Below are 7,074 nucleotides of genomic sequence, written 5' to 3' on the forward strand. Positions count from 1 at the left end.
AAAAAAAGGCTCAAACTTCCAAGAACACCAGCATGTTTCTTCAACATGTTGTTGGACTGTGTAATGTCAGTTGTTGCTGTGAGTAGCTGCTGCTGCTGCTCCTAAACCTAAAGAGAGACAACTCCAGTAAATCACAGTGCTCTCAGTAGCAGGAAGTAGATGGTAGAAGATATACTGCTGCCACATATTGGCTCTGTGGTATTTCAAGGTGTAGACTGTATATCTCATTTTACTATCAGATATATTACAGAATACACTGAAAGACAACCCCCCAAGTAAAACATACAATTATGAATTAAATAATAAAATTTAGAATGTTATTGTTCATTTTATTCAAGTATCTAAAACACACACCAAAATACATGATATACATTCAGTTGCCAGTTTATTGGTTACACCTAGCTAAACTTGACCAGTTGGAGGCTGTAGTTTCTGATGCTGTTGAACTGTGCATTATACAGAGAGGTCTTTTTGATATGAGGTGTACAAAATAATGGAAACACCTGTCAGTATTACATTTTAATATTTTCATTCATAACAAATATTGATTTAGGTCCCAGTAAAAGTATAATTTCTGATGATGTAGAAATACAAATTTACAGTGACTTGGGGACATGCAGTACATATGAACATCTTGTCCCAGTTGTGATTGAACATTTACATGTCAAAGTTTGTATATAAAAATTTATGAAAATGTACATTCCTTACTGTGGTCTTTTCAGGTTTTTATTTTCCACTAAGGAAAATTGAAACTTTTTTGGATCGATCCCCTTATTTTTTTTATCTTATTTGTCTAATTTCCTAAATGCACTGTTAATATTGACTTCTAGCTCTGGACTCAGTTTTCATGCTTAATGCAATACTAAAGGTCTATAATGTGTGACAGCAACTACTGTAGGTCAATTAGTTAAAGAGAAGGTAGAAACAAAAAAGTAGAAACAAAGGCTGAATTTGCAGTGTGAGCTTGTTTGAGCTGCACCATGATGTCATGTGGGAACTGACAGACTTGTGCTTCTCAGTGGTTACAGAGGTGAACTATAAAACATGCTCGAGCACCCAGCCAATATGCCTCTTTGAGCACCCAATTTGTTTAAAAGGCACAGGCTCTAATCTGCTGCTGTCAGTCCTCCGGCTACTTCTCAGTGAGGAGATTTATTTATTACTCCATATCCATTGTTATCTGTGCTCTCTCTGATCTATTCTGCCACAAATCCCTCAAGGCTCTGCAGCGTCTTCCTCAGCAAGCCTCCCTCTTTTTTTTTTCTTCAATTAGTCACTCACTAGTTAAATATTAACCAATTAAAAAAAATTGTAGGTGATCAGCGAAACCCTCACTAAGATGTGGAGAAACGAGAGTGAACATCTGTTTTGTTATAAACGGATCCAACGTTAGCAACATGTGCTGCATCTAAGCAATTAAAGCTGCCACGTTTTGAATAGATTTGCATAGACACACATGTGAGAGACTGATAACACTTTGAGTATTGTTGGTGTGCACTGTATGAGCCAAGGTGCAACACAGCAGGGCTGTTGTGCTTAATGTGGGGGTTTCACAGTTCATCCTGCTCTGATGTGGATCACTGGATCTTGAAAGAGCACTGAATGTAAAATCTTGCATCTGAAACTATTTACATGAAGTTGTGTGTGTTTGAAGTGATCTGGATCAGCAGACTAGCAAGAATTTCTTTGCAAAAAAACATCTCACTGTGGAGGAAGAGTGTATTGTTTATGTGCGTCAATAATGAGTGATAAGGCGAAAAAGTGTGCATGTAAAAACAGAAAACTGTGTCAAGTATTTTATAGTTTGTTATAAAAACACCTACAACCTGAAATATATTTTCTAACTTATTTCCACACATATGGAAACCAAAATCCTCACTGTATGTAGGCTATTTTATGTTTTGAATCCACACGCTGTTTTTCACATGTGACATACATGACATCTGGTCAGATATGTGAAACGGGGGGGATACAATAGTCATGCATCACTGTCAGCCTTGTTTGACATTGTGAGCTGTCCTGGAATGTGTGTATGTGTGCACAAATGTGTTTCTGTCAGTGTACAAGTGTGTGAACTTGTGTGTGTGTGTGTGTGTGTGTCAAATGGTGTTTTCTGTTGCAGCTTGTAGTGCTGTCAGTGTTCAGCAGAGGATCCTGCTGTGGTGTCCTCGTCCTTCCCTGAGCCGCCTATGAAAAGGCTCCAGTCCTAATTACATGATCCACCAGGCTTCTAATTCGCCATACTCTTCTCAAATGACATTTACTAATTACTCCTTCCTTTTTTAGAAACAGCTTTCTGGATTTTATCCAGGCCCCCTCATGCTCATTGTCATGTAGGAACAAACAAGTTGGCTGTTGTGGCAGTCACAGCCTATTTGATTGAAAGTGAGTAAGCAAACAAACAAACAGACATCTTAAATCCCTTTAAAGCATGATGTTGTGTTAAACAATCTGGATTAGCAGTAGTGAGGAATTAAATAAAAAGAGAGAGATGTGTGCGGAAAACTGCATTGCAGTAATGTTGGGATGAAAAGCAGAGTTGTCAGAGCCCACAGAAAGACGGCGACCAAAATTTTCTTCCCAGTGTTCAAAATGTTTCTCCGATGCTCCAGCTTCAGCTGCATGGCTCCCTCAACTGTAATAACAATGTGGAGCCACATACACCACATGCAAATGACTGTCTGACTTCTGTTCAACAGAAAATTAATAGCTCCAGATGAATGATACGGCACGGGAAGAAAGATTTATCTCTTGCCAACATCAATCGCAGGCTCTGTGATAGATTTGAGACCTGTCTGAGATGCTTCAATACCTTCTGTCCAGTGCATGCTGGGATACTCTCTGGCCAGTGGCATGTACAGACTCTAAGCAGCAGGGGTGAAAATGAAAAGAGCTATCGCACCACTTTCTAGCTGTAACTAATGGCCTTATTAAAAGTTAATAGACAATTTACTAATGTTTGATAGATCAGATACAAGCTATTAATAAGAACAACTTTTCTGTTGCTGTTTTTTCACCTCCTCATTAATTAATAAGTCATCGATTCTGCAGTTCTAGATGTTAATACTTTAACTGGAATGGAGGCTGACATATTTTGCTGACGGTCTCCAATGTGGCAGGCAGCCATTGCTCCCACGGCTGCTCCCTCTCAACTCAGGCTGATTCTCCCGTGTCAAGACTGGTTAGCCGGCCTGCCACTCACAGCTCATGAGTTTGGGTGGGGGGGTGGTTGGAGGTGGGAGAAACTGGACCCACCAGACACTGGCTGCATTATGTCTGGACAGTACAGCGGTACTACCAGCCAATGGTGCACAGTATCTTCTCTTTGAAGCTTGTGTGTTTCGCGTTGAGCAAGTTAACATTTTCAGGACAAATGGTTTTCGTCCTTGTTATCGGAGATGGCTGTGGCCATGTGTTGTTCGCTGACACTCCCATCGCTCACAACCGTTGTGTAACAGTGCAGAGATGCTCCAGGATCCCCAGGGGCCACTGAATCTTGGTCACATGTAGAAAGTCTGGGCTTGCGCACATGCAGATTTCATGTCTGCCTGGATGAACCTTCACTGACCAGAAATATATATTTTTTTATTTACAGTTTACACTTACATCCACATCCAGCCACCAGACTGTTTAGTCAACCTTATTGGTGAAACTGAGGCACATACCACTGTATACATCACAATAAATCACTGTCATTTCTAATGTTTTAATACAAAGCCCTTTTATCTGAAAATATGCAGCTTTTTACTCCACATGCATGCTTCTATTTTTTGCAGCCAGCGATGAAACAGTGCGTACTGTTCAAGTACTCTATTTTAGGAGCAGGACATGAATTATAGAGCGAAGTGGCCAACAATGTGTATTGCAATCCCTTTCTACTGACCTGAGTGCACTGAGAGAGAGAGAGACGCGTGGATAGTGTCTGTGATGAGTGACCATGAGCTGCTCTTGGAGTGTTAGTGGGCTGTGTGATGGCAGAATCCCTGCTCTTGGCTGCGGCCCAGGCCATTGTGATTTGTGCTTGCTGCTGCCTACAGGGTCGCCACCTGGCTGCCGCTTCCTCCAATCTCCCTGGGTTACACAGAGTGCATCCACAGCAGGTCTGTAATTGAATTTCACACATGTCACAGTCAGCTTAACTGTGTTTTCTGCAAGCTGCGTGTACCTTGAAAAATTGTTGTCTTAATATGCTTGAGAATTATCATGATGAGGGAGAATATACTTCAGCTACCCTGCACATCATGACTAGGTGTTGCTAATGTAAATACACAATTCATGGTTCATGGTACCATAGCATAACATAAATGCGTAAACACCCAGAATTTCAGAGAGTTAACCTTGGTCCACCAAAGGTACAGTACGCCATTGTCTGGAAGTATTACCAATCTTCCATTACCGCTCCTGCAGAGCCACTGGGTTTTCTTTGACGTTGCCTTTTCATTGTTACTGAAACATTAGCCAACATGATGAAACACTTTCTATCCCACCCTGCAAGGGACATTTTTGACCTTTACTCAGCCTTGCAGGTTGCACCTCCACCCAGGCTGTGTGCTATCCTACAAGCAGCTCTAATAATCAATACAGTGGATACAAGGTATACAGCACAGTAGGTTGGTAAGGTGAGGCCGTGTTTGGGGTGTTGTCCTGGCTGATCCAGGTGAAGGAGATAGGATCCAGAGAGGATCTGCCTGGAAGTCTTAGCCTTGTGTAAAATGTCCCCTGTGTTTGAGCATTATCAGCTGTCTGACCAAAATGTCACATAATCTTTATTAAGTTTTCAGCTCCTCTAATCACATCAATAATTTTTTCCCCTTTTCTTTTTAACTAAACGTAAATGATATTATAAGTGCCACATAGCCTACATTATTTATAATTACATCAAAATACAATTGTGAAAATATGAATATAATCATATTTCTGGCAACTTGACAACGTCCTTCTTCCTTTTAGGTCATTTTTTAGTCTCCACCAACCACTGAGGGCAATATCTCTCTAGCTGCCGAATGCTCCACTGTGTTCACCATCTAGCTGCTAACTTTGCCTTACCTCCAATTGGTGCTAAGTAAGCACTGTACAGTGTGTTTTTCAGCTGCCTGATGCATCCAGATGAGAGCAGAGTTTGTAGGCTGGGCAACTAAAACAATGATCCAAAATAGACCTTAAAGCTCTTTATAGCTGAGGTGGGACAGATGAGTCTCTGTAGGTTCATCACTAAAGTACAATACAACCACTGATTGTTCCATGGCAGTAAATAGAACACTCACAGGCATGTATGCTGCACAGGTGCAAGCTTTTTTTTCACAAAATAATGCAGAAAATAAAATATTTCTGCCATCTCAGCCTGCACTTCATTACAACTTGCTGGTTTAGCGATTTAGTGACTGCAGATCAAAAACTTGTCAGTATTTGTTTAAAGTCCCTTTATTCAGTAAAAAAATAAATAAATAAATAAATAAAATAAATACATTATGGAGGTGATTGTGTGCAGTAATATGAACTGAAGCTGCAGTAGTTCTCCATAGGTTTAAGGCTTGTTTTCCTCTCACATTTTTAATTCCTGCATTTGTGTTTGCACTTCCGCTGAAGTGGAATCAGCAGTTTCTATCATTCTTCCGTACTGTACAGCTCCACATAAGAGACAAATGCTTGGCTCAAAGTAGGCCAATTACCAGTCACTATGAATAAAAGACATTAATGCAATGTGGCAGAGCCCAAGAAGAGCAGCAAAGGCAGGGTGTCTTCCTTCAGCTAACATGAACTCAGAGGGGACACGTAAACAAGTCCCTCCATTACATAATCAGTCCCCTCCTCCTTGAAGCATCTCTTATTTTACACACCCATCCCTCATCGTGTCTTCTCTCTGCTTGCTGGCTAAAGCAGAGACAGAGGATCAGTGATGCTGCCTCATCCCATATGTCCTCTTGCCCTCATAATGTATAGCTGCTACATTACTTCATCCATTGCCCATCTGCTGATTGTGGTAAGCAGGGCTCCCCAAGACAAGCTCCTTTTAGCCATGATACAATCAGTTCACCACTTTGGTCCAGACTGAGATGTCTTAACAACTTCTAGATGGATTGCCATTACATTTTGTACAAACATTCATGATCCCCAGAGGATGAAGATCACTCACGTTGGTGATCTTTTGACATTTGATCTAGTGCAATTGTTAGGTCAGCCTCAGCTGTATTTTGTATTTAGTGCTAGCAAATGTTGTTAACATGCTAAACTAAGATGGTTAAAATGGGAATCATTATGCCTGCTAAACATCAGCATCTTAGCATTGGCACTGTGAGGTTGTTGGTATCACTCAAAGTATTACTGTCCCTACTGTAAGTACAGCCTCACAGAGCTGCTAACATGGCTTTAGATTCACTCAATCAGAAAATGTGGCTTATGTTTAGATCTGCATCCATAGACAGCAGTGGAAATGTTAATAACCTGTTTTAAGCACAGCAAATAAGACATTGGCCTTAGACCAAAATGTCAACCTGATACCACACATCATGGAGAGGAGTTTAAAAAAGAAGACTAATGTGAGAAACAAACAAGAAATTGCCACTGCAGGTACATGTCCCCAACACCAGTCTGTCTGTATTCATAGTCTAAATGAAATGGGCACAGGAGACATAAAGGATGGCAGACAGAGATTTCATCTGGAAGAACAGGAGTGATGAGATGGCCCACCGGGGTTATTGCCAATATGGTCTCCTGCAGTACTCAATCACTGTTAGATTAAATCTAAGGATGACAGATGCTGCCAATCAGTGACGGGTTAGTGAGGTCAAATTAAGATCCATACGCTGACCTTTTCCTTGGCTGCCTCCTTTCAGAGAGCCTATCATCAGGGCTATCAATAGGGACTAATGAGCCTTAGTGGTCAGATCCTGGCAGAGCGCCATCACTTACACTACAGCCCAGTGCTCACCAGGCCCAGGCAAGGTTATACTACTGTTGACGAGTGCTCTCAATAAAAACGCTATTATCTCAGCTGTTGCAGTGCATCAACAGCCCCTTCAACACCATCACCCCACCTAGCATGAACTCATCTTCAGGCTTCTTTAGTATATTGGT

This window comes from Lates calcarifer, linkage group LG10 (genome assembly GCF_001640805.2).
Source record: "Lates calcarifer isolate ASB-BC8 linkage group LG10, TLL_Latcal_v3, whole genome shotgun sequence".
Classification (NCBI taxonomy): Eukaryota; Metazoa; Chordata; class Actinopteri; family Centropomidae; genus Lates; species Lates calcarifer.